Raw genomic sequence first — 8,255 nt, forward strand, 5'->3', positions numbered from 1 at the left:
ATGTAAATTTATATGAGTTTCCCTGGTGGCTCAGATGGTAAAGAATTTGCTGCAATACAGGTGACCTGGGTTTGATGCCTGGGTTGGGAGGATTCTGTGGAGAAGAGAATGGCAACCCACTCCAGTATTCATGCTTGGAGAATTCCATGGAGAGAGGAGCCTGAAGGGCTGACAGTCCATGGGGTTGCAAAGAGTCAGACACTACTAACAAGCAACTAACACCCTCACTTTCTTTCATATAAGTACACCTGAAATTTACATAATATTGTAAATCAACTGTTGCTGTTCAGTTGCTAGGTTGTGTCCAACTCTGCAACAGCATGGACTTCAGCCCGCCAGGCTTCCCTGTCTTTCACTATCTCCCAGAGTTTGCTCAAATTCATGTCCATTGAGTCAATGATGCTATCTACCCATCTCTGTATCAACTATACCTCGATAAATTCAAAAGAGACTGGCATGGAAACAGACTTTACAGCCTTTAGCCTGGATTACAAGCATTGTCTGTTAAAAACAAAGGCATTATGCAGATTTCAGAGACCAAGTGTGCTCTTATTTGGGAATAATAAGCCAGAAGACATGATCAATTCTCAGAACTTATATTTTGTCTACCTCTTATGACTGGCTCTTGGGGAAATGGCATCGTATCTTTGGAGACATGACTTGACTTTTCACTCCCTACTTTACCCTAGTGAAAAAAGGTTGGAAAGATGGACTATTTCAAAGGTAAAAGGGTTGAATGTTGCTTGAAACTGAGCTCCAGCTTTAGGATTGCTTGTTGTGCATTTCAGTGTCTTGAGTGGAGGCATGCAAAGTCTGCATCATTGTGACACAAGTACACTTGGGCATTTCATTTTCACTATTTCTTCTGCAAGGAAACTTGATGTTCTAGACAAAATGGACCAAGACACAGCAGTTGTGATATTCCTTCTCTCCTATATCCCAAAGAATTTAATATTTGGCAATGTGAAAACTAAGACTAGAAGTTGGACCTCCTCCAAGAGTTGGAGCAGCCCCTGGGTAGGTTCATGTAGCTTCAGGTTTAGGGCATGAAGCCTGGAAGGAAGTAATTAAATATTTTCTTCCTTTAGATCTCCTTTGTATGTAAGTATATATATCCAAACATGACTACCGGAAAAAACATAGCTTTGGTTATATGGACCTTTGACAGCAAAGTGAAGTTTCTGCTTTTTAGAAATATGTTGTCTATGTTTGTCAAAGCTTTTCTTCCAAGGAGCAAGATTCTTGAGAGTCCCTTGGACTGCAAGGAGATCAAAACAGTCAGTCCTATTCATTGGAAGGACTGATGCTGAAGCTGAAGCTTCAATACTTTGGCCACTTAATGGGAAGAACTGACTCATTGGAAAAGACTCTGATGCTGGGAAAGATTGAGGATGGGAGGATAAGGGGATGATAGAGGATGAGATGGTTGGGTGGCATCACTGACTCAATGGACGTGAGCTTCAGTAAACTGGGAGATAGTGAAGGACAGAGAAGCCTGACGTGCTACAGTTCATGGGGACACAAAAAGTCAAACATGACTTAGCTACCGAACAACAAGCTAAGAGTCGGACACGACTGAGCGACTTCACTTTCACTTTTCACTTTCCTGCATTGGAGAAGGAAATGGCAACCCACTCCAGTGTTCTTGCCTGGAGAATCCCAGGGACGGGGGAGCCTGGTGGCCTGCCATCTATGGGGTCGCACAGAGTCGGACACGACTGAAGTGACTTAGCATAGCATAGCATATATTTGTCTACATATCTTTAACTCATTTGTACCTCTTCACTTTTCCAGCATAAATTTTGTTTTCATGGCTAACTTTTGTTAAAATGCTAGTCTCTTATGCTGTTTTTCATGCACCTGCATTTCAGGAACACAGGTTCATTTAGACTGTGCCTCAGGATCTCTGATGTCTGTACTGGAATTCGGGACTTAAGAATCCAGCTAACTCCTGCTAATATGAAATGGTCCAGATATGGACAAAAGAATGTCAAATGTGATGTATACCACAGGTCCATTTTGGCCCCAGCACAAATATCTCCACAGTAGTTGATTTACAATATTATATAAGTACAGTATTGTGATTCCCAATTTGATAAAACAAGAAATGTTGAATGAGTTTGCTTTGATCCATGGAAATTCTTTCCAGCTCCTGCACTCTATTAACCATTGAAATCTCATGAATTCTCTGGACTACAGTGATTGTTCACAACTTTGTCAAGTCCTGTTGGTTAATGTGCTCTATTCCTTTTTTTAGCTGACAACAAGCTTGTTAGGAAATGTATCCTTACTTTCATCTGTGTCCAAAAGTGACATTATACTTTGGTGTGGCCTCTGAACTAATTGCTATACATTCAAAGTGGTGTTTTAGTCCAGCAGTAGTGTGATGAGGACAATTCATTCATTCATCAAATACCTAATGGACTCCTACTAAGTGCAAGACTGAGATCTACAATAGCAAACAGAAGACAGGCCCGCTGGCTTAATAGAAATGATGTGAGAAACAAAATAAATGATAAACAGCAGTCAAAATTGTCTGGTTATCCAAGAGCTATATAGAGAATAGAATAACTAGACGAGTGATTGTCTAGGTGGGTACTTTTGACTAGATATATAAGGAAGACCTTTTTGAGGAAATGACATTGGAGCAAATGCTTTCATGACAAGAGGACTCAAATACTCAAATACCCCAAGCAAAGCAAACATCTAGTACAATTTAAGTGGGAGTCAACTTTGTGTAACCAATTTTTTTAATGTGTAGATAAAATTATAAACAGTTCAGTTCAGTCACTCAGTCGTGTCCGACTCTTTGTGACCCCATGAATCGCAGCACGCCAGGCCTCCCTGTCCATCACCAACTCCCGGAGTTCACCCAGACTCACGTCCATCGAGTCAGCCAGAACCAAATGTCACTATTCCTGGAGCAGAGTGACCAGAAGGAAATGAGAGGTAAGTGTAGGCAAGGACCATATTATGGAGGCTTAGGGGATCATAAAGAGTCTGTACTTATAGTCTGAGTACAGTGGGAAGTCATTGGAGCAATTTAGTCAGGAAGGGACATGATGGGATTTACTATGTAACTACTCACAGCAAAAACCTATCACTTTCCAAGAGGAAGGAACAGCTTCCTGCCACAAAATCCCAACCCCCTAGGTAACAAGACAAATAAATTAGCCTTTCTACTTTATTATTTCCTTTAAAATGTCTCCAGCATAAAGCATCCTCCAGCACACTTATATGCACAAACATAAACATATGAGGTGCCAGTGAATAGCCATCCATTATATTCATCAAGGCCAAAAAGTAGAGAATAGTTCTTTCCAAAAGCCTGGTATTTATTTCCTATGAAGGAAATTCAAATTATATAACTCTGAATCTCTCCAAACCCCATTTCTTCATTCCATGTTTAGGGTGGTAACCAACTTTCTTGATTGGTAAATGGGATAAAAATAACTGGGTATAAAAATAAGTGGCTCACCTTCCAGCTACTCCTCATGAGAATGGATCTGCCCATAGAGAGCAAAAAAAAAAAAAAAAAAAAAATCTGTTCTGTACCTCCACAGTAAAAGCATTACTAACACAGGCCCCATCCTGGTGGCTACTTCTACCATCACTGCCATGATCGAGCCAGCGTGTGTGTGTGTGTGTGTGTGTGTGTGTGTGTGTGTGTGTGTGCGTGTGTCTATGCTTAGTTACTCAGTCATGTCTGACTCTTTGCAACCCCATGGACTGTAGCCCACCAGGCTCCTCTTGCCTGGAGAATCTTACAGATTCTCCAGGCAAGAATACTTGTGTGGGTAGCCCTTCCCTTCTCCAAGGGATCTTCATGATCCAAGAATCAAACCCGGATCCATTGCATTGCAGACAGATTCTTTGCTGTCTGATCCACCAGTAAGTCTATCTAAATCTGAGTTCAACATTAGCAAGTCTGCTTAATTAACAAACATAAAGCCTAATTCTCTAATCTATTATCTATTAGAAATAAAAATATTTGGGCTTCCATGTCTATTATTTCTTAGCTTGTTTGAAAACAAGATGGAAGAAATGAGGTACCATTTTCAGTAGGGAATGGTGCATAGAGACTCCAGCTTCAGATGCCTACTGAGAACGCAGCAGTGGCTTAGTCTCTCAAAGATATAAAAGGAAAGGTAAATATACCATTCATACTGAGGAAATTTATAATCTTTTATGTTAAAAAAAATTTTTTTGAAAGAAAAACAGCTTCTTACACAGAATAGAAAACTCCATATTAAAAAATAGTAATAATCATTTTGATATTTAGCAAAACTAATACAATTATGTAAAGTTTAAAAATAAAATTAAATTAAATTAAAAAAAATAGTAATAATCAGTTTGGAGTCCTCCAAGACTGCTTCATGCTCTGTTTACACAGAACTGGACAATCACAGAAGCAGAGGGAAGGACTGATGGGTAGAATGCTCGCATTTTGCACTCAGCGTTCTCCTTGTCTGTTCATTGTCCTTCACTGTCTTCCAAGTATTGATTGTAAGCTCTGCCTTTGATCACTGCTTTTATTTCAGCTATTTTCAGCTCTATTTTCCACTCTGTCTCCAACAAGAGATAGTGGAAGAGGAATACTGTTCTTGGCTCCTTTTATCCAATTTCTCATATGGTCCATTTGGATGTATTACTAAAACTCTATTGCTTAACATACAAAGAATAGTTGTGTGGCATTTCAGAGCCTGCTCCAACTCTCATCCCAATGAGAGGGAGCTACATGATGTAACTTCCTGCCTAACTCTCTTGTGGAAAAAGTGAGAAGTAAATAAGTGAATTTAGACTCAGGTCTGAGAAAACACCCTCGACACAACGGAGTCTGATATGACAGAGACAGACTCTTTTATCAGCTTTACAGTGAAACTAAATATAGATTTATCCATCTTAACTAGAGGAAATAATGATTTACTGAGTGTGATGGTTGAATGAACTGAAGATCAAACCATGCTTGATTTGCCTCCATGTATTTTAATGTATTTTTACTTTTTCTAAGTGAAATAAAGAGTCACTTTATCAAATTTTAGAATTAGAATGAAATAAATATTGCATTAAAGTGTCATATAGAAGCTCTGTATAACAGTTTTTCTATATTTGTTTGCTTGGTTTTTTATTTCTTAGTTACTTTGAAGTACCTAAGAAGGAATATTGCTCAGTCCAAATGAATGAGGTGATTATAGCACTTATTAATACATATCTGGGTGTACTTGATCCACATTTCTTGGACCTACTCTAGAACCCTTACCCAAGGAATTTGGTTATCCTGTTGGTCTTGTTCCATGAAAAACGAAATGGAAGTGAACCTAAGCATAGGTTGTTGACCATTTCTTTTTCTATTATAAAACTTGTCCAGAGAGACTTAGAAAGGATGGTCATAGCCTTTTCATCTGATATGCACCCATGCCAAACAGGTTAAGACAGGAGTAGTGTAAGTGTATGAATAAAAAATTAAGGTGAATTTCCTGTGGTGTCACAGGTAGTAAGTGAGCTTGTATAAACCACTGTATAAGCCATTCCCCCCACAACTGAATTTACAAACTTAATTCTCTAATTGTCCTTCTCCAAGTTCTGGGGAGTGAATTACCCATTTGGCAACCTGCCTCACTTCTGACTGACTCAGAAGCACTTCCATAGCAGCTGCCACTTTTTTTTTTTTTTTTGGAAAAGAATGGGTGGAGTTGCTGCTATGAGTCATAAGAGAATGAGAAATTCAGGGGTAAGGTGAAAGGTGAAGTGTATATTCCAACACATTTCACAAGGAAGGGCCAAGGGATAAGAAAGATCAAGAATTGAATTTCCTCTAGAAACTTTGGGAGGAATTATTAATTAAATTTTTAAGACTACTCTTCTGAGAGTCATCCTTTCTTAGTCTTCCCAGAAATAGGCACCCACGAACACTCACACACATTTGAGAGAGAGAAAGAGAGAAAACTGCTCTCATTTCAAATCCTTCTATGGTAAATATACTTTTCCCATGATTATTCTATCATACAGCTAAGCTTAACGTTCTGAGTCATTGATTATAGGTTAATTGAATGAAATCAAGCCTTTCAATTTCATCCTTGGCCATCAAGCAATGCATGGACTTAGAAGAATTCACCTAAACACCAAGAATACAGTTTAGTTATTAATAAGAAAATATATATATATTCTTAAAATTCAAGTAGAATCCAATTTTAAGCAGAGTATGTGCAAATGGATTCTTTTAAATTAGTTTACAACTGGTAATTTAAGATTCCCAAAATAATGCGACAATATACGAGTCCAAGGGTTTAACCCAGCAGATCTGAAGAGAGTACAGAAATCTCTAATTGTGAGCATCGAGGCTTGGAGATCACTAACTAGCTTAGCCTTGGTCAGAGCAACAGCCTTGAAACTTAGCCAATAAGTCTCTCAGTCTTTTGGAAGAGATTGTTGGGGACCCACAACAAATTAAAATTTTGTTTATAAGTCAGTAATTTTAAACTTTTTAGCTCCCAAGGAAGAGGATTGGGCTTCCCTGGTGGTTCAGAAGATAAAATTCCACCTACAATGCAGGAGACCTGAGTTCAATCCCTGGGTTGGGAAGATCCCCTCGAGGAAGGCATGGCACCCCACTCCATTATTCTTGCCTGGAGAACCCCATGGACAGAGGAGCCTGGCAAGCTACAGTCCATGGGGTAGCAGAGGTGGACATTACTGAGTGACTAACACACACATAAAGAATAGCTTTAGAAAGGACTTCTTAAGCTTTAGTTGTTTTAGAAGAAGACATATCTAAGCTTCTACTGATTCAAGGTCTGATTGGACCCTGAAAATAAGGGAAAGAAATAAACAGACTCTTCCCAGGGAATTTCTCCCACTGTGTTTATGGATGAGGGGAATGGTAGGCACCACAGCATTGCACAGTGGTCAGTAGCACCAGTTGTCATGGATCTTGGTCCCGCCCCCTCCTTGCTCAGTCCCCTTAGATAACTGTTGACCTCGCCACATGTCTCTTTCCCCATCCTTATGAAGACAGAGGCATTACTTATGTGCTAACATTGAAGAGATTAAGTATAACATGCTTAGAACAGTGCCAAGCACATAAAAAGCTTCTCAAAACTGTACAGTCCAGGAAACACAAAGGTCTCGGTAGGTTAGCCACTTTTTCCAGGTTACACAGCAGCAGAGTTGAGATTTGAACCCAGATCTCTGACCTCCTCGTTGACAAGCTCAGACCTGGTTTGCTCATTGTTACTTCCCCAGAATTGTGCGAACAATTGTCATGCTAAGGAATTGGTGAAAATTAATTTAGCGCTTCTGCCAAATAAGAAAGTTTTACTTAAAACTTTAAATGAGCTTTTTTGTTTTTCTGACACAGTGGTGGAAGGGGACAGTAACCTCCTCTGAGATACTTTAATCTGCTAAAACAGGAAGCACTACACATGAGTTGAAATCTAGAGTATGGACTGTAACACTGTGACTAAATGGATTGTTCTTTCAAGGACCCATTTTACCTCCCTCCAGACCTCTGCATTTGGAAGAGCTGCTCTGAAGGTCATGGTACAATTTGTAACATAATCTTGTTTTCTGTCCCAGCAATTTAACAGAACCAGAGGGCAACAGAACAATGCTATTATCTGTACTTTAAAGTCACAATTCTTTGGGTCTCAATGAAGTGTTTGCTGATGTGTGACTCTTGAAGACCCCATTTATCTTCTCATGAAGTCATCATAACCATTGCAAGTGGCTACAGTTTTTTTCCCCAAAGGAATGTACTTCTGACCCTAAAGAAGGAAGCCAGCTGTGACACAAACTCCCAGCCAAATAAGACTGCGTTTTCACTTGTTACAGGATAAGACAAGTAATGGATGTGATGAAACACAGATCTCGGAAGCAAGGGCACAATGGAAATGTCAGTTACTGCAGATTCCTTTTTCATATGACTCACTCAGGTGAGATAAAGGCTGTTAGTTTTCATATAGTGGCAGTCTGGGGCACAACTCATCATAAAGCCTTGCAAGCAATTCTCTGAACTATTCTATAAAATATCTTCTGACACTTGACAATGCCCAGAAGGGCCAGTTTGGGGTCTAGTCTGAATGTGACTCATTCTCCCACATGCAAAGGAAATACATTAATCTGTAACAAATCTGTTTAACTTCCACTCCTGTGCCCCATCATAACTTCCCAGAAATTTCAGCCCAACCTTGAGTTCTTGTATGAATTGGCTCTCCAGTTGGGATGACTGTTATGATAAAAGCTGAGTAAGAGTTTGT

Source organism: Bubalus kerabau, chromosome 7 (genome assembly GCF_029407905.1).
Source record: "Bubalus kerabau isolate K-KA32 ecotype Philippines breed swamp buffalo chromosome 7, PCC_UOA_SB_1v2, whole genome shotgun sequence".
Classification (NCBI taxonomy): Eukaryota; Metazoa; Chordata; class Mammalia; order Artiodactyla; family Bovidae; genus Bubalus; species Bubalus kerabau.